We start from the raw sequence: 21,425 nt of genomic DNA on the forward strand, positions 1-21,425 counted from the left end.
CATCTGTACCTCTTATTGTATTTTTTTAGGAAATGATTACATTAAGCTGTCTGTAGATTGACCTAAAATAAATTGTCGTGGTATGTTCATTAAATTGATTTATACCATAAATCAGTAGATTGTGTCTACTAACTGAATGAATAAATATATGCGAATATAAGTGTATTTATACTTCCAATACGAAAAACGATCTAATGGGTAGATGAGGGAGACCAAGATAAAGAAATAAAAATCCGGTTTAATCATCGTATCTTTTAAAAAATTCGAACCACATTTCCTCATATTTTGCTATTGCTTTCCTCCTAGGCCTTGTGCCTTTTCATATTTCCATAATAACATCAGGTTCACTAATCATTCTTCAATACTGGAGTTCTCCTTCATTCACTGACCTTTATGGTCTGTCTCGGCACACCCTACGTGTGAAGGAAGAAGTCACGGTCATACTGTGATGTATATATCTCAGAATTGCTATAAATGGTGAAGGGGGTAACTGGTTTCAGCTACAAGACTGACGCCAGTACTCGAGCTACAATTCAAAAACCCGTGGACTTCACCCTTAACCCATGGCTTTCCCACATGTGATACATACATCTGAGATGTTCAATCACAATGTAGCCTTTGTTGTGGAGTCCAATTTGTGGCTAACTACACCATTTGTTTGAATAATCTAAGGTTAAGTTCGATACCACTGCCAATGCTGAAGCTACTAATATGACTCCACCTCTCATTAATGCCTTTATTAAGATCTACCATACATTTTTTTCTCCAATATGTGAGGTAGGGCCAGATGTAGGAAACCATTAACCATTTCTTAAACAACTGAATCACAAAAGCTAAATGGGCTTTTCCTATGTACAGTACCCTTTAAGCTATATGCTCCTAATATCCCCCTTAGTGGCGTTCCCACCCCATCTGGCGTTCTTTCCACATCCCAGCTGAGACATTGGGAGGAGAACGGTGTCCACCCTGGGGGATCTTTTCAAAGAAGGTCACCTTATATCCCATTGTGAGTTTATAGTCCAGACCCAACTACCCAGTATTCTATTCCTAACGCACACCAATATATTGCACTACATGAGCCAACAGTGGACACCAACGGGGGAAGAACCTCAGACACACACCCTGGTGCAAGTGCTCTATGACATGGGATCAGGGAGGCCCTTGGTAAAGTGGCTGTATAAAGCACAGCACATGCACTCTCGCACTTCATTGACTCCCCTTCCTCACCTAACTAGGGAGACCAGGGTCCCCAGACCTCTGTCTCCAAGGATAGAACTCACTAGATCTGGATCTTCCACAGGGGAGTCCAGCTCCTCTGGGAACACTTGGGGCAGCCTCAATGAAGAGGACATTCTTTTAGCAAGGATGGCCAAAAGATTAGCTCTGGAGCATCAAATCCTGGCTATAGAAAGGGAGAGAGCAGAAATGGGCTTAACACCCATTAATGGTGGCAGCAATATAAATAGGGTCAGAAAGAATACTGACATCCTAAAAATCCCCAAAGAGATTGTCTCAAAATATGAAGAAGATGATGATATCACCAAGTGGTTCACAGCTTTTGAGATGGCTTGTGCAACCAGAAAGTTAAACAGATCCAACTGGGGAGCTCTCCTTTGGGAACTGTTCACTGGTAAGTGTAGGGATAGATTCCTCACACTCTCTGGTAAAGATGCAGAATCCTATGACCACATGAAGGCAACCCTAATTGAGGGCTTTGGATTCTCCACTGAGGAGTATAGAATTAGGTTCAGGGTGGGCTCACAAAACCGCGAGCCAGACCTGGGTTGATTTTGTTGACTATTCAGTGAAAACATTAGATGGTTTGATAACTGGCAGTGGAGTGCATGACTATGATGGGCTTTTTAATTTGTTTATGAAAATACACTTGTTAAGTAATTGCTTCAATGATAAGTTGCATTAACATGTGGTAGACCTAGGTCCACTTTCTCCGCAAGAATTGGGAAAAGAAGGCAGACCATTGGGTCAAGACTAGGGTGACCAAGAATGCCACAAGGGGTGACCAAAAGACAGGGCTCACAAAGCCTCCCCAGGGTAAAGGTGGTGAGACACCAAAGGACAAAAACAAAGACTCTTCTCAAGGGCCCAAAAACCTGCTCTGGAGGGTGGGCCCGAGCCTCTTCCCAGTCCACAAATGGGTACAAGGGTAAAAACTTTGATCACAAGAAGGCCTGGTGTCACAACTGTAAACAGCATGGGCACCAAACTGGAGACATGGCCTGTCCCAAGAAAAATCCCTAAAGCCCTACTCTAGATAGTACTGGAATAGCCAGTGTACAGGTGAGGTCACCAGTGTGCTCAGAGCAAATCAGGGTTCACACTGAAGCTACTCTAGTCTCTGAGGGTGGGGTGGATATAGCCACACTGGCTGCCTGGCCGCCTAACATGCAAAAATACAGGCAGCAGCTCTTAATGGGAGAAAGGTAGAAGACCTGAGGGATACAAGTGCCAGTGTCATCATGGTGACAGAGAAACTGGTTTCCCCAGGACAGTATTTGGCTGGACAAACATATCCGGTCACCAATGCTGACAATGTAACTAAGGTCCATCCCATGGCTATGGAGACTTTAGAATGGGGAGGGGTTACTGGCCTGAAACAGGTAGTGGTCTTTTCTGCAATCCAAGTGGAATGTTTGCTAGGAAATGATCTGGAGTCCTCTGCATGGGCTGAGGTAGAGCTAAAAACCCATGCAGCCATGCTGGGATTCCCTGAACTGGTGTGTGTGAAAAACAGAGCACAGAGCCGAGCACAGGGTGAAAAAGAAGTTTTGGAGCCTGGAATAATGGCCCAACCTTCAAAGAGAAAAGGTAAGAGGACTTAGGGACCAGCCTCTGAACAGCAAAGGAAACAAGACCTCTCTTCCAAAGAAGATGTCTTATCCCCTGAGGGAACTGAGTCCATGGAGCTGGAAACTTATCAGTTAGAGCTCTTGGGCCCAGGGGGACCCACAAGGGAACAGCTGTGCCAGGGACAAAATACTTGTCCCACTCTTGAAGGCCTGAGAAAGCAAGCTGCTGAACAGAAGAAGGGAGATGTTAGTGGTTCCCACAGGATCTATTGGGGGGTTGGACTCCTTTACACTGAGGCCAGAGATCCCAAACCTGGTGCCACCAGGAGAGTGGTAGTGCCTAAGGAGTTTAGAGATTAGAGAGTTTATCCTCACTTTGGCTCATGGCATCCCCCTAGCTGGGCATTTGGGACAAACCAAAACATGGAGCAGGCTTGTAAACCATTTTTATTGGCCCAACATGTCGCAGAAAGTAAGGGAGTTTTGCAGCTCCTGTGTCACCTGTCAAGCCAGTGGCAAGACAGGTGGCCACCCAAAGGCCCCCCTCATTCCACTTTCAGTGGAGGGGGTACCCTTGGAGAGGGTTGGGGTGGACATTGTGGGTCCACTTGAACCACCCACAGCTCAGGGAATCAGTACACACTGGTAGTCGTGGATCATGCTACCAGATACCCTGAAGCAATTCCCCTTAGGTCAACTACTGCCCCTGCAGTAGCCAAAGTCCTAATTTGTATTTTTACCATAGTGGGTTTTCCTAAGGAGGTGGCTTCTGACAGAGGTGCAAACTTCATGTCAGCTTACCTAAAACACAAGTGGAATGAGTTGGAGTGACTTACCAATTCACCGCACCATACCATCCACAAACCAATGGACTTGTTGAGAGATTCAAACAAGACATTGAAGGGCATGATCGTGGGGTTCCCTGAAAAACTCAAAAGGAGATGGGATGTCCTCCTGCCATGCCTGCTTTTCGCCTACAGAGAGGTGTCTTAGAAGGGAGTAGGGTTTCCTCCCTTTGAACTTCTGTTTGGCCATCCTGTAAGGGGACCACTGGCACTTGTTAAAGAAGGCTGGGGGAGACCTCTCCATGAGCCTAAACAAGATGTGGTGGACTATGTGCTTGGCCTCCGCTCCAGGATGGCTGAGTACATGGAAAAGGCATCCAAAAACCTTGAAGCCAGCCAACAACTCCAGAAGTTGTGGTATGACTAAAAGGTTGCAATGGTTGAATTCCAACCAGGGCAGAAAGACTGGGTTCTGGAGCCTGTGGCTCTCAGGGCACTTCAGGACAGATGGAGTGTCCCTTACACAGTTCTAGAGAAAAAGAGTCAGGTCACTTACTTAGTGGACCTGGGCACTAGCAGAACACCCAATAGGGCGATCCATGTTAACCACCTGAAGCTCTATCATGACAGGGCAGACATAACCATGCTGAGGGTTTCTGATGAGGATCAGGAAGCAGAGAGTAAACTTCTCCCTGACCTCCTCTCCACTGACCCTAAGGATGGTTCAGTAGATGGAGTTGTCTATTCAGACACCCTCTCTGCCCAACAGCAAGCTGACTGCAGGCAAGTCCTACAGCAGTATGCTGAGCTCTTCTTTTTGACCCCTGGTCAGACACACCTGTGTACCCATGATGTTGACACAGGAGACAGTTTACCTGTCAAAAACAAAATCTGTAGACAGTCTGACCAAGTCAAAGAGAGCATCAAAGTGGAAGTCCACAAGATGCTGGAGTTAGGAGTCATGGAGCACTCTGACAGTCCCTGGTCTTGGACCCCAAACCTCATACCAAAGATGGCAAGAGAGAAATGAGGTTCTGTGTGGACTACAGAGAACTCAACCCTGTCACTAAGACAGATGCACACCCCATACCCAGGGCGGATGAATTGATTGACACGTTAGGTGCAGCCAAATTTCTGAGTACTTTTGAATTTAACTGCAGGGTACTAGCAGATTAGGATAGCACCTGGAACCAAAGAAAAGACAGCATTTTCTACACCTGATGGGCATTATCAGTTCACTGTTATGTCCTTTGGCTTAAAGGATGCCCCTGCCACCTTTCAAAGGTTGATCAATAAAGTCATTGCTGGTTTGGAGTCCTTTAGTGCAGTCTAAGATATTGCTGTCTTTAGCTCCAGCTGGCAGGATCACCTGGTCCACCTGGGAAAGGTTTTGCAGGCCTTTCAAACAGCAGGCATCTCTGTTAAAGCATCTAAGTGCCAGATATGGCAGGGCACAGTTGTGTACCTGGGTCACCTTGTTTGTGAAGGGATATGGGTCCATTGTGACTCCCCTCACTGAACTGACCTCAAAGAAGATGCCAAGAAAGGTAAACTGGACTCTTGACTGTCAAAAGCCCTTTGACACCCTGAAAGAAGCAATGTGCTCAGTACCAGTTCTTAACGCTCCAGATTATTCTAGGCAGTTCATTGTGTAGACAGATGCCTCTGAACATGATAGGAGCAGTCCTGTCCCAAACCAATGATGATGGCCTTCACCAGCATGTTGCCTTCATTAGCAGGAGGTTACTCCCCAGGGAGCAGCGTTGGAGTGCTATTGAGAGGGAGGCCTTTGCTGTGGTTTGGTCCCTGAAAAAGCTGAGACCAGCCACTCACTTTGTTGTTCAAACTGACCACAGACCTCTCAGATGGCTAATGCAAATGAAAGGTGAGAACCTTAAACTTTTGTGGTGCTCTATATCCAAACAGGGAATGGACTTTGTAGTGGAACACACACATGGAACTGCCCATGCCAATGCAGTTGGCCTTTCCAGGTTCTGCCACTTAGACAATGAAGCCTCCCTTGGGAAAGTTTAGTCTCATCTTCTTTCGTTTGTGGGGGGACGCTGTGCAAGAAAATGCCACTGTTGGCATTGTTACCCCCCCACTTTGTGCCTAGTGTTGATGCCAACTTTGATTGAAAGTGTGCTGGGACCCTGCTAACCAGGCCCCAGCACCAGTGTTCTTTCCCTCAAACTCTACCTTTGTTTCCACAATGGGCACAGCCCTGGCACACAGTTAAGTTCCATGTAAAAGGTACCCATGGTACCAAGGGCCCTGTGGCCTGGGAAGGTCTCTAAGGGCTGCAGACTGTATTATGCCACCGTAGGGGACCACTCACTCAGCACATGCAGCTTGTGTGTGCTGGTGGGAGAAAAAGACAAAGTGGCCATGGCATCCCTCTAGGGTGCCATGCCCACAAACCACTGCCTGTGGCATACGTAAGTCACCCCTCTAGTAGGCCTTACAGCCCTAAGGCAGGGTGCACTATACCACAGGTGAGGGCGCAGCTGCCTGAGCAATATTCCCCTACAGTGTCTAAGTCCATTCTTAGATATTGTAAGTGCAGTGTAGTCATATTGCGTATATGGTCTGGGAGTTTTTCATTACGAACTCAACAGCACCATCATGTCTTCACTTAGTATCAAACTTCTCAGCACAATAAACCCACACTGATGCCAGTGTGGGATTTATTGAAAAATGCACACACAGAGCATCTTAGAGATGCTCCCTGTATGTTAGTCAAACTGCTAGTGTAGGACTGACTGGTATGTGCTAGCCTGCCACTTTCAGACATGTTTCTGATCACATGGGTTGAGTGCCTTTGTACACTCTGTAGTCAGAAACAAAGCCTGTCCTAGGTGGAGGTGCTTCACACCTCCCCCTCCTTGCAGGAACTGTAACACCTGGCGGTTAGCCCCAAGGCTCTAGCCTCTGGTTACAGTGCCCCAGGGCACTCCAGGTAGTGGAGATGCCCGCCCCCTCGGACAAAGCGCCACTTTTGGTGGCAAGTCCAGTGGGAAAATTAGGGAAAACAGGAAGGAGTGACCAACCCAGCCAGGACCACTCCTAAGGTGTCCAGAGCTGAGGTGATCCCCTCCCTGTAGAATCCTCCATCTTGGTTTGGAGGACAGGGACCAATAGGGATAGGAATGTGCCCCCCTCCCCAAAGGGAGTGGGCACAAGGAGGGTGTAGCCACCCTCAAGGACAGTAGCCATTGGCTATCGCCCTCTGACCCCTAAAACACCCTGACATCTAGGATTTAGGGGCCTCCCTGAACTCAGCTCACGAGATTCCTATAATTTAATAATTAATCCCATAAACAGCACATAAATATATGCACAAAAGATGAAAGGAGGACGAACACGATGCCCCACTTTAAAGACTGAAGACTAAGGGGGTCATTACAACATTGGCGATAAAAGCCGCTTACCGCCGTGCAGAAGACCGCCAACAAACTGCTGCGGCCGCGGAATTCCGCCACAGCTATTATGACCCACATCTCGGAATCCGACAAAATTCAGACACCCACACAACTCCGCCACACCAAAGGTCAGTGATAAACTGGCAAAAACAAAACCTCCACCGTCACGCCAACAGAAATACGCCCACATTATCAAGACACACGAATCAACGCGGCGGTCTTTCAACCGCGGTATTCCATTGGCGGTACACACCGCTGCGCTCAAAATACACACACTTCTACAAAACACCTCCACATTGGACAATTTGAAATACACACACCTGATACACACACCACTCTCACACACCCAATACAATATAAAACACACACCCACATCACTCACAAACCCCTACGACCACTATTACAGAGAGAAGGCCAGAGAGAGACACCACCATCCACAAACTAGCATCCACAGGCACACAATACCATCACCCACACAACTTCCACGCACAAAACGCCACACACCACTACATATCACCACACTTATCACCACACACACCACCCCACACATCACCTACACCACCCCATGGCACGGCAAAGACACCCCAGGTTCTCAGAGGAGGAGCTCAGGGTCATGGTGGAGGAAATCGTTTGGGTAGAGCCACAGCTATTTGGAGTACAGGTGCAGCACACCTCCATTGCAAGGAAGATGGAGCTATGGCGAAGAATAGTCGACAGGGTGAACGCAGTGGGACAACACCCAAGAAATCGCGACGACATCAGGAAGAGGTGGAACGACCTACCCACCCCAACAACAGCAGGGACCTGGGGGCAGTGGTAGTGGACACACGGTCCAGAGGACGGAGGCCCAGGAACACAGGGGAACTGGGAGGGCTGCTGTGCGGCAGGGGGCGGGCAGGCCAAGGGAACCCACTCTCCACGAGGCCCTCTCCTCCATCATGGAAGCATACCACCACTCCCAGGAGACGATGGCAACGGTCCTGGCCAAGTTTCAGGAGACTCAGCGCATGCAGGAGGAACAGTATTGGGAGTTTAGGGAGGAACTAAGACCAATCAGCTCCTCCCTGGGCACCATCGTAGGGGTGCTGAAGGAAATACTCAACACCAGGAGGGACACTGTGGCACTCCAAGGGGCCCCTGACACTAGCATGGACGATGAACTGCCCACCACCTCCGTCGGCGCTAGTGGACAGGAGGCACCGCCACAGGACCACCACACCAGCACCCCACCCCCTGCAGATGGAGAACCACCCCGCAAGCGGTCCCTGAGATCCAGGAACAAGACAGAGCACGATGCCAAGACCCCCGCCAAGAAATGAGACCACCCTGATTGTCAACCCACTGTCCCACTTTGTCACCCTGTCCATATTGGAACTTCCCCAGCTCCACTTCCTATGCCCATATGGGCAATGCACCTATGAGACAAATAGACTGGACTCTGCCATGGACACTCCTCCGCCATCACCCCTCACCATTTAACTTCCCCCTCCAATATTTTTTTGGTAAATAAACACACCTACAACCCCAAAAGATCTGGAGTCTGTCTGAGATTTCGAAATAGTGTATTTGCAATTACAGTGACCAAATTTCCAGGAAATAGTAATGTCAACATACCGATGTCACACAGCTCTAGTCTGTGAGGAATCTAAGCAGATGACACACGTTGGGACCCACACCTGTGAAATCGTAAGGGAAAGTGACAACTCAGTGACCATACACTGGGTGAAATCGACAGACTGGAGAGAGGTAGAAGTGTAAAAGTACTTGTAGTAGGCAGGAATGTATTCTCACCTGTGTTTCACTGGAAATTTTACTGGATGACTGAGTCCCTATTGTCAATGTCTTCTTCCTCTGCTTCCTCCTCATCACTGTCCACAGGCTCCACAGCTGCCACAACACTGCCATCTGGACCATCCTCCTGCAGAAAAGGCACCTGTTATTGCAAAGCCAAGTTATGAAGCATACAGCAGGCCACGATGATCTGGCACACCTTCTTTGGTGAGTAGATTAGGGATCCACCTGTCATATGGAGGCACCTAAACCTGGCCTTCAGGAGGCCGAAGGTGCGTTCGATCACCCTCCTGGTCCGCCCATGGGCCTCATTGTAGCGTTCCTCTGCCCTGGTCCTGGGATTCCTCACTGGGGTCAGTAGCATGACAGGTTGGGGTAACCAGAGTCACCTAATAGCCACACCCGGTGCCTCTGTAGCTGACCCATCACATAAGGGATGCTGCTATTCCGCATGATGTAGGAGTCATCCACTGAGCCAGGGAACATTGCATTCACATGGGAGATGTACTGGTCTGCCAAACATACCATCTGTACATTCATGGAATGAGAACTCTTCCGGTTCCAGTACACCTATTCACTCCTGTGGGGGGGGGGAACCAAAGCCACATGGGTCCCATCAATGGCACGTATGATGTTGGGGATATGTCCAAGGGCATAGAAGTCACCTTTCACAGTAGGCAAGTCCTCCACCTGAGGGAAAACGATTTAGCTCCGCATGTGTTTCAGCAGGGCAGACAACACTCTGGACAACACGTTGGAAAACATAGGCTGGGACATCCCTGATGCCATGGCCACAGTTGTTTGAAAAGACCCACTTGCAAGGAAATGGAGCACTGATAGCACCTGCACTTGAGGGGGGATTCCTGTGGGATGGCGGATTGCTGACATCAGGTCTGGTTCCAACTGGGTACACAGTTCCTGGATTGTGGCACGGTCAAACCTGTAGGTGATGATCAAATTTCTTTCCTCCATTGTCGACAGGTCCACCAGCGGTCGGTACACCGGAGGATTCCGCAATCTCCTCATGTGTCCCAGCGGACGGTGCCTATGAAGGACAACAGCGAGCACAGAGTCAAACAACTCAGAGGTATGTACCCACAGTCTAGACAGAACACGATTCATACACAAAATTTGGCCTGTATGTGTGTTGAGAGTAGGCCTAGGTATGTTTGACGCAGTTGGTAATTAGGCCATGTGGGCCCCTGAAATGGCGGCTGCCTGACCTCTAAAGCGGGACAATGGGATGTGAGGTAACTGCGCTGGCGTTGCACACCGTTGCGGTAGGCGGTCGAAGACTGCGGCGCAATGCTGCATTGGTTAACATTGGACACTATTGGTCCCAGGAGCCAATGCCGATGTACGCCAGCGGTGATGGTACACACCGCCACAGACGTGACCGCCATTTTCTAGCTGTTCAATCACTCGATACCTGATCTTCGACAGGAGAGGACCTACACTGCAAGTGCTGATGTGACTTCGGTCTGGAAGAGACAATGGCTCGTGCGTCTGGGGAAAGGGTCCCTGCCTTCACATCGGAGGAGTTGGAGAAGCTCGTCGACGGGGTCCTCCCCAGTACACACTACTCTATGGTCCTCCAGACCAACAGGTAATTACACAGGGAGCATGCTGTATGGGCTATACCTGTGTGGAGAGGGCTGGTTGTTAGAAGGAAGGGGGCAGAGTTCTGCGTGCATGAAAGACGGTGGGTGCATGTGCCACATGGCAAGGGTAGGGATGGGGGCCACTCACTTTGACGGCGCAGTTCTTAATGACTTCTCTTCTTCCCCTGTACATTTCATGTAGGTCAGCGTCCACCAGAAGAAGGATATTTGGCGTGCCATTGCCAAGGACGTCCGGACCCTGGGGGTCCACCACAGACGGAGCACCCACTGCCGGAAGAGATGGGAGGACTTTCGCCACTGGAGCAAGAAGATGGCGGAGGCTCAGCTGGGGGTGGCCTCCCAACGTGGGAGGGGTGCCTGTCGAACCATGACCCTCCTGATATTCCGGATCCTGGCGGTGGCTTACCCTGAGTTGGATGGGCACGCGAGGGCATCACAGCAGACACAAGGGGGTGAGTGCACTCTCATTCTGCTGACTTTGCGCACAGTGGAGGGGTCTGGGTGGGGGAGGAGGGCTGTGGGTTTCCCTAGGCCAGGGCGAGTTCCATATGCTAGGCTCCTTAGTAAGGCATGGCCCTGTGGCCCCCCACCCCACCTCTGTAGAGTGCCAAGTACAGCTATTCATGCACCTGTGTCATCCATGTGTGCAGATGTCATCCATAGCCTTGTAGGCCATTTCCCAGGAATTGCACTGTAGAGCCCAACAGCGCGACGTAGTGCAGGGGGCTGCTGTGTCTGTCTTGTCCGCCAACAGTAGCGGTAATGCATGCACTCAACATGTCTTTCTTCTGTTTCCCCCCCCTTATTTTGCGGTCTCCCTGTTCTTGTGTGCATTAGCATCTCCACGCTGAGGTGCAGTGGCAAGAGGAGCACGAGGGAGCTGCATCCAACATAGGCATGGAGGCCCACACTACGGACTCTGAATACACCAGTGGGACGGAGGGCGAGGGGAGCACCACGGCGGTCACAGGATCTGCAACCAGCGACACGGACTCGTTCTCCGTTCGGAGCTCCCTTGTGGTGGCGGCAACATCTGTCCCCCCCACTTCAACAGGTACAGCTGCCACCCCCCCTATCAGCACCGCCCTCCCAGCAGCCCCTCAGCCTTCACCCCGTGCCCGCTCACCCAGGAGGGTGGGCATCACCTTCACCCCAGGCACCTCAGCCCCTGCCCCTGTCACCTGTGCTGCCCTCAGTGAGGAGGCCATTGACCTCCTCAGGTTCCCTCACTGTTGGGCAGTCTACCATTTTGAATGCCACGCAGGGTGTAGAAAGGGAGTTGCAACACACAAATGCATTCCTGGAGGGCATTCATTCTGGTCAGGCTGCCCTTCATCGAACCGTTCAAACTCTGGCCTCAGCACTGATGGCAGCCATTGTCCCTGTGTCTAGCCTCCCCCCTGCAACTACCTCCACCCAGACCCAATCCTCAGTACTTCTGCCTATCCCAAGCACACCATCAGACCAGCCTGCACACACCTCAACACACAAGGGAAGCTCTGGCAAACATAAGCACCACACATCCCACAGGCACTCATGCAAGTATCACACACATACAGACACACCAACATCCACTGCCTCCACTGTGTCTCCCTTCTCCTCATCTCCCTCCTCCCTCCAAGTCTCGTCTACACTCACACCTGCATGCACTACCTCTACAGCCACTACATCCCACACCAGCACACCCAGCAGCACACCCCGCTCACGTGCAGTCACCACCCCCACTACCATACACACGTCCCCTGTGTCCTCTTCCAGTGTGTCTGTGACGCCCCCTCCCAAGATACACAAACGCAGGCACACACCCACCCAACATACATCCTCCTCACGACAGCCTCCAGCGCATGCACCTGCACCCAAAGCCACTAAAGTTACACCTCCTACAACCACCTCCTCTTCCTCCACTCCCAAACCCCCTCCAGCTACCCGTCCCAGTGTCTCCAAACAACTTTTCCTGTCCACCCTTAACCTATTTCCCACCACCACCCCCGTCCAACTCATAGGTCCCGTACTAGCACCTCAGCCACAAAATCACCGGGACCAGTGGTGCCTGTTGTCACAGGTATGTAGAGTGCACCGGCCACCAGGCCAGCCAGTGTATCACGGAGCCAGAGCACAGCCAGTCCCCCCCCTGTGAAGCACCAGAAGTTGGCCAGTGCCCGGCGGGAGAGGGGGAAGACTCACAGGGGTCCCGTGGGGAGTGTGGACTCTGCTGTGACTCCTCCCAAGGTGGGGAAGGGGCAGAAGAAAACCACAAAGTCTGGGAGGAGCAGCACGGCGGAGAAGACCGCCATTATCCCCGCTGCCCAGGAGGGCCCCGTTAGCCCCATCCCCGCTGCCCAGGAGGGCCCCGCCAGCCCCATCGTCACTGCCCAGGAGGGCCCTGGCAGCCCCATCGTCGCTGCCCAGGAGGGCCCCGCCAGCCCCATCGTCGCTGCCCAGCAGGGCCCCACCAGCCCCATCGTCAATGCCCAGGAGGGCCCCACCTGCCACAGCCCAGCTGCCCAGGAGGGCCCCGCCAGCCACAGCCCCGCTGGGCAATGAAGGACTGCCAGCCCCAGCCCAGCTGGGCAATGAGGGACCGCCAAGGCAAGCACCGCTGAACAGGGCAAGGACCGCCAAGGCAAGCACCGCTGAACAGGGCAAGCACTGCTGAACTGGGCAAGCACCGCCAAGGCAAGCACCGCTGAACAGGGCAAGCACCGCTGAACAGGGCAAGGACCGCCAAGGCAACCACCGCTGAACAGGGCAAGCACCGCTGAACAGGGCAAGTCCGCCAAGGCAAGCACCGCTGAACTGGGCAAGGACCGCCAAGGCAAGCACCGCTGAACAGGGCAAGGACCGCCAAGGCAAGCACCGCTAGCCGATGAGCGGCAGGGGCAGTGACGCAACAGGGACCGTCACGGGGTGAGTGATGCACTCTGGGCACCAGTCCCCCTCCAGAACCATTGGAGACCTGCATCCACTCCATCTGTCCTGCACAGGATGAAGCACTCTGGGCACCAGTCCCCCTCCAGAACCAGTGGAGACCTGCATCCACTCCGTCTGTCCTGCACAGGATGAAGCACTCTGGGCACCAGTCCCCCTCCAGAACCAGTGGAGACTGTTATCCACTTGAGAGACTGTGGCTTTGCACTCCCCAGGATGGAACAGTGGGCAAACCACCCACTGTAGAGACTTGAGAGACTGTGGCTTTGCACTCCCCAGGATGGTACAGTAGGCAAACCACCCACTGTAGAGACTTGAGAGACTGTAGCTTTGCACTCCCCAGGATGTTGCAGTGGGCAAACCACCCACTGTAGAGACTTGAGAGACTGTGGCATTGCACTCCCCAGGATGGTACAGTGGGCAAACCACCCACTGTAGAGACTTGAGAGACTGTGGCTTTGCACTCCCCAGGATGGAACAGTGGGCAAACCACCCACTGTAGAGACTTGAGAGACTGTGGCTTTGCACTCCCCAGGATAAAGCAGTGGGCAACCCACCCACTGTATAGACTTGAGAGACTGTGGCTTTGCACTCCCCAGGATACATCAATGGGCATGGAGCCCCCTCGTGGATCTGGCGTTGTGCACTCATCCAGCTGAGGTGCCCCCCCTTCCCTTCCCCCTGAGGTGCCTGTTATAATTCTATCTGATGCCCCTGCAGTGTTCTCTCCGTCATGTTCGGGTATCTTGTGTGGGCCTCGCCCATGCATTTTGGGCCCAGTGGTCCACGGACTATGAATGATGCAATACCTGGACTACTATTCGTGGTGTATTTTTTGTCAATAGTGTATATATGTATATATTTGCTCACTCTATTTTGATATATTACAATGGTTACACTCATTTCCTTTTGTCTTTGCATTCTTCTGGGGGGCTTGGGGGGTGTTACTGTAATGTTTGGATATGCATTGGTGTGTGTGTTGTAGTGGGTGAGGGTGGGGGTGTTGCGTGTTGCGTGTCCCTGTTTTTTGCCTCCCCCTCCCCTGTGTCGTAGGTGCAGTACTCACTGTGGTCTTCGCCGCCAGCGTTGGTGCTGCTGGTACAGGAGCAGGAAGACTAGTGCAGGAAGAATATGGAGTTCCGGCTCCATGGTGTCATCGTTCCTTGTGGAGTGTGTAGAGGTGAGCGTTTTCCTTTCGAAATGCCTGTTTCCGCAGTGTTTTTATCCGCGGTGAATCCGCCCTCGGAAAAGGTGGCGGATTGGCCTGTCATAATAGTGTGGGCGGGACATTGTCTCCCACCTGTCTGTTGGCGGTGACCACTGCGCTGTTTGTTTGTACTGCCATGGCGGTCTGAGTGTTAAAGTGGCTGTCTTTGTTGGCGATTTCCGCCATGGTCGTAATTGCAAGATTTTTACTGCCGGCCTGTTGGCGGTCTTACCGCCGCTTTAACACCGTCCGCCAGGGTTGTAATGACCACCTAAGAGTCTATGTGAGTCATTCTGACCCCGGCCGGCGGCGGAAGCCGCCGGCCTGGCTGGGACCACCAGTATACTGCTGCGCGGTCAAAAGACCACCGCGGGTATTCTGGCTTTCCCGCTGGGCTGGCGGGCGACCGCCAGAAGGCCGCCCGCCAGCCCAGCAGGAAACCCCTTCCCACGAGGAAGCCGGCTCCGAATGGAGCCGGCGGAGTGGGAAGGGTGCGACGGGTGCAGTTGCACCCGTCACGATTTTCAGTGTCTGCACGGCATGGGCACTGCAGGGGCCCCCAGGGGCCCCACGACACCCCTTACCGCCATCCTGTTCCTGGCGGTCACAACCGCCAGGAACAGGATGGCGGTAATGGGGTCGGAATCCCCATGGCGGCGCAGCAAGCTGCGCCGCCATGGAGGATTCCCCAGGGCAGCGGAAAACCGGCGGTCCACCGCCGGTTTTCCGTTTCTGACCGCGGCTGTACCGCCGCTGTCAAAATGCCCATGGGAGCACCGCCAGCCTGTTGGCGGTGCTCCCGCGGTCGTTGGCCCTGGCGGTCTTTACCGCCAGGGTCAGAATGACCCCTATGTGTTATCACTCGGTTCCCTTTTGAAATGAAATGAAGAACTAAGGGACTACAGAAAGTGATCTGTGTCTGGAACTAGAGTGAAGTTAAGGACGTCTCCAGAATAAGAATAGGAATCTGAGGATATTTGTTGTGTAGTACCATGAAAGAACTGTGATGGGAGGATATTGCATTGTCCTGAAGAAGGTGGTGGGAGTAGCTTGAGAGACCACCGAAACGCGTCGACGCCTGTTAAAATTACTGGAACAATTGGAACTTTCTAAAATAGATTTGGAGATTTAATATACAAATCAATTGGACAATAGATACCAAACATTGGACAGTACAAAACAATAGACTAGGGAATCTGTCTTGTGTCTTGTCTCCCATTTTTATGTGTTGCTATTGACTAGTTGAAGTACTATTCTGAGTATTTGTCTTCTTATGAGGCATTTTATTTATGTGTTGTTTGTGGGATTAATTATTAAATTATGTTTTTTTAGACATTTCCTTTATCTTGACTGATCATTGGTAGTTGTGTTGATTGTGTAGTTGACTGAGTGGTGGATAGTTTGTGTCCCCCCCTGGGGTTTTTATTTTGTTATTACTGTTACGGTGCCCTGTTCCCTTGGGGTGATAGGTTGAGTGGGGCCCTCTCTCTCTCTTTGTCTAAAGAAACTTACAAGCAAGGACTCCCACCTCACTCCAGATGCGTGAGTTCTGACCCCTGTGCACCATACGCAAATGGCCCGTGTCCAGGTGGTCTAACCGGCAAGAGAGGGTCCATCGACGATTGTGAGCAAGTGCCCACCCTGGGTTGACCTCTCCACACCTCCACGACGATGCCTGCAGAGGCAATCCAGAGGACCCCCCTGACCGCAAAGCTCCCGACGAAGATATCAAACGCATAAAAACACACTCCACACGCAGCCCCCAGGCCTTGGAGATACCTACCCCCGGTGCCTCAGCATTCAGCAGACAGCCCTCCTCCCTGTCTGACTGGTGGGGTGCCCAAGACACCCCCCGGGACCTCGCCTGCAGCTTTTGAGTGACCCTGTGGTCTCCTCATAGAGCAGCATTGGAAACCCGACATCCTATTTGCACCCTGCACCAGGCCGCCCCTGTGCCGCCGAGGGTGTGTGTTTGGTGCCTACTTGTGGCCCCTCCAGTGCTCCTTCAAACCCTCCTGGTCTGCCCTCCGAGCCACGGGTACTTATCTGTAGGCAGGCCTGATTCCGAGTACCCCCTGTCTCCATAGGAGCCCATGTAAAATTTGCTCAACTTTGACCTCTGCACCCGACCGTCACAGTGTTGCTGGTGGTGGGTGTTTGGGGGTTCACTGAACCCCAACCGGTGGACTTCCTAAAACCGGGAGACTGAAACTGTAAGTGTTGTACTTACCTGCAAACCGACTTAACATTTCTTCCCCCAGGAACTGTTCTGAAAATTGTAGTGTCCATTTTTAAAACAGATTATTGCCAATAATTAAAAAACTGTATTACTTATCGATTTCAAACAAACTACTTTTGATTCCTGTGTGAAATATGAATCTTTTGAAGTACTTACCTGCAACTTGAATCTTGTGGTTCTAAAAATAAAGAAAATATATTTTGATACATAAACACCATTGGTCTGGAGTTAAGTCATCGAGTGCGTGCTTCTTCTATTGTCTCTATTTGTACAACAAATGCTTTGCACTACCCTCTGATAAGCCTAACTGCTCGACCACACTGCCACAAATAGAGCATTAGTATTATCTACTTTAGCCTCTGTTAAGCCTTTGGGGAACCCCTGGACTCTGTGCACACTATATCTCACTTTGATATAGTACATACAGAGCTAGATTCCTACATCATTGGTAAATGCTTTACGTTTGTCCCTCTTTGAGGCGCTCTGGTTACCGCCTTGAACACCAACCTTGTTACATGGATAATTGCACTTTTGCCGCTAGGTTTGATTGCGAGCAAATTTATTTTTCCTTTTGTGTCTCTCCTTCCCGCTCATGCTCACGGAGGCTGTGGAGCTTTGAATTGGCTTGACCAAAATGATTTGGGTGTCATCTGCATAGCTGTAACAGGTGATGTTGAAGATTGTAATCCGGTTTGATGGGGGGATTAGGTAAATGATGAGTAATGTAGGGGACATGATGTATCACAAAGTGATGCCACAATAGTGCTATGTGGGAGGGGCTGATGTGAAATGTGGAAGGTAAAGCGCACTGTGTCTGACACTGAGGCAAGAATCAATCCATTTTAGAGCATTTTCATGGACTCTGAGATACAGGAGTCTTTGTAGTAGCTTATGGTGGTGGGAAGTGTCAAATGCAACTAATAAACCTTGAACACAATGGGATGGCTGCTCTCTTCTTGTTCACTGTGAGTTTTACATCATCCCTAATGGATACGAAGGGTGACCTTCTACCTCTTGTTGGTCTGAAGCTGGGCTGTTGCCCCAACACTCCAAGTTTAGAAACACATATAAACTTAAACACAATATCAAAGTGAAAACACACAGTTTTACATCAGTAAGACAAAGAAGCTTACACTCAGCATTGCAAGGGTATACAAAGTGATACACAACTATAAACACCCAGAAAATGTGCACATCTTACACAAAGCCTGGTAAACTAACATAAACACACACTTACACACACGTAGGAGTATATGTTGAGAGGCACGATACACTCATGAAAATATAAACTTTCAGAGACAGACAGTAATTAAACATGCAAAATTACACATGCATATAAATACACTTTTGCACACGGAAGCTGCCAGACACACCTTCAAGCATACACTCCTAGCACTGGAACATTGACACTGACAGACAGGCATACAAACTTGCAATCACTGATGGATTAAGCTACAACATGCCACATTGACACACATACATTGATACACTGGTAAACAATATAAATATATGCACCCACATGGAGTATTGCACCACACACTATATTCAGAAGAAAGCACAAAGACCACTTCAACCATATGCAGGGCCAGACTGGCCTATAGGACAATCTGGCAGTGCTAGAATAGCTGGACCGTTTTTTAATCTCTTTATTAAGTTAAACACTAACAGGTGGAGCACACAGAACATGAGGCATGACAACCAAGTACATCAGAATCTGCTAGCCAAGGCACCCCTTCCCCCGTCCCAACTGGGCGAAACTACATAATCATAAAACAGTCCCACCCACCCATCAGCAAGTATTGTTGCGAGTTACTCTGATCGGATCCCCGTGCTCATTTTGGGCTCCCTCCCGAGGTCCACCTTCACAGAAGAACTTCTGCATGCTGCCAGGTCCCCCACACTTCGTCAAACATCTTGGGGCAGCCTCATGCCTGGTACACCAATTTCTTGAAGGTAATGCACCAGTCTACATTGGATTCTCAGGCCTGCTGCGCTGGGGTCTCGCCACACCCCCACAGTTCAATCACATCACATTTTACGTCCATCAGTGCAGTTTTACAGAAAAGCACAGCTTAGCATTCCAGGGTCTGCTGTCTCCAGATTTCCATGGATATCAATTGCGCAGTCTGCTCCAGTGTGCAGCCTAAAACTGCTGAGAGTCTCCTCCTATTTTTCCCAATGCCTCTGAATCTTGGTGCACCTCCAAATGGTATGCAGCAGTGTGCCCTTCTGCCCACATCCCCTCAGACACCGGTCTGACACCGCCCTCCCCATGCAGGGCAATCTCAATCTCATATAAAAGGACATGTGAAGGAGTTTTAGCTAGATGAGTTGAAATCTAGCATGTATAGCAGCCTCTCAGGGGTATCTGTAGGCTGCTTTCCAATCATTGTCCTCCAATCTGCCCAGGTCCCCTCCCATTTTTCCTGGAGGTGCCTATATGGTGGTAGGGTGTTGTGTAGGAGTGTAGAGTATAGCTTGGGCACTGCATGACTGGTTGGGGGGCCCAAGAGCCTATATTCTAGAGGACGTTTGTCAGGAGCTTCCCACAACGCCTCCGCACATCTGTCTCGGGAGTTACCTTAGCCTTTGAAGCATAAATATTGACATCCTGACATTTAGTACTATTCCTGTAGTTCCGAGATTTATATCATTCATGATCCTCCAGACATATCCCACCTTTGCTATTACCAGTATGGTCCATTTACTGTGATCCTACATCACCTGTAGTTCCTTCAGCAGATCGCAGGCCCAAAGCGGGGTCTCCATCATCAGCTTAACCTTCCAACCCATGGCTCTATTGCCATTATGCCAGATATTAACCACTACCGCTGTGAGAGGCAGCAGTAGAGCCAGCCCCATCCCCCCATACAATCTTCGGATATACCCTTTCTGTTCAAGTGCTCGCCTTTTGGCTATCACAGACGATTCCCGCTGCAAAGAGAGGATCCAGTCATTGACTGTGTGAAGCTGGATCTCCAAATAATACAAGCACAGGTCTAGTAGGACTATTCCCCCATCCAGTATTTTTCTGGTAATAGACATTCAGGCAATTCTTGGTGACCCGCCCCTCCCCATTGCAGATCTCTCGTTACATCCGTCTGCCTGGAAAAAACCCTCAGGCACCTCAAAATCAGTGTTCTGAAGCATGTAAAGGAACTTGGAGAGGTAGATTATTTTGTATAGGGCAGCCTTACCCATTAAAGACAGTGTCACCTTTTTCCATTGTTCTGCAGCTACTCTATAGGAGGCCAGGATTCTCTCAAGATTTTAAGCCAGAAACAGTTCCAGTCCTTCCTCACAAATATCCTCCGGTACTCATTGCTTCCATACTAGTGGGTAGTGCCAGTCCCACTCACCCCCTCCTACGTTGGGTGGTATCTTATGGACTTGTGCCAGTTAAGTCCAGAATAGGAACCAAACACCTCCAGGATCTCCGGCACCCTGGGTACTGACCAGCCCAGCTCTGCTAAGTACAGTAAAATGTCATCTGTTGATAGGGAGATGTCATCTTCCTAGTCTGGGTCCCATCTTATGCCCCGCATTAATGCATCCATTCAAAGCTAGCAAGCCAGGGGTTTGATCACCAGCGTGAACAAAAGAGTGGATATTGGGCATCCCTGTCAGGTGCCTCTGCCAAGTGGAAACTCCATAGAAAACACCCCATTTGCCTTGACCCTGTCCACCGTGTCCATATACAGCAAGCTAACCCATAATGACCTCCATCATTTGTTATATGATTATTTCGGAGCCTTGGTACTGGACCTTCATGGGCTCCCAGCCCCCCCCCCCCCTCCTTACATCTGGACGTCTGGGACCACTTTGGCCCTCTCCATCTCTGCCTGGGTTCTGGTCGGGCCGCCATCAGATCCCCATGTCTCTTCCTCCTTGGCCTGCCACTCTCACTTCCTGGGCGGTTGACAGGAGTCCAGAAGCGGGTGTCCCCTCGCCCCCAACCAGTCCCATGCCTCTGAAGCCTTGTGAAAGAAGTGTGCCTCTTAGTTGACACACATATGTAACTTTGCCGGGAAAAACAAAGCATATTTTAAATTCAGTGTCCAGATGTCTCTTTTATCTGCTGAAATGCCTCTCACTGTCTCCGGGCAGCAGTGGTATAGTCTGGGTATATATTAACCAGAGCACCCCCTATCTGCCAGAGGCCATGGGTCCATGCCACCTGCAGAATATGGTTGCAGTCATGTAAATTCAACAGCCGTGCCAAAAGTTTGGCTTAGGGGGTGGCCCTGGAGGCTTGCCTGGCACCCTGTGGGCCCTTTCGACTGTGAGCATGTTTGATGACTTGCCCCCAGCACTTCAATGAGGAGCCAGTCTTCCAAAAATAAATCCATGCTAGGACCTTCCACTTTCAACAACATCCTTACCAGCCGGATGTTGTTATGCATGTCTCTCAGGAAGGCGGCATTTTGGCGACAGTATGCTATAGGACACAGATCACCTTGTCGCCCTCCATGATCTTGGTTTTCAGGTTGGTCAGCACGTGTTCAGTTTCAACCACTTTCTCTTTCAGCTCTGTAGGGTGGTTTTGGTGTCTATGACAGCCACCAGCATTGCCTCTGTGTCGGTGTCCAGGCCTTGGTCTGTTTCTGACGGGCCCTGACCCTGA

This window comes from Pleurodeles waltl, chromosome 3_2 (genome assembly GCF_031143425.1).
Source record: "Pleurodeles waltl isolate 20211129_DDA chromosome 3_2, aPleWal1.hap1.20221129, whole genome shotgun sequence".
In the NCBI taxonomy this organism is placed as follows: domain Eukaryota; kingdom Metazoa; phylum Chordata; class Amphibia; order Caudata; family Salamandridae; genus Pleurodeles; species Pleurodeles waltl.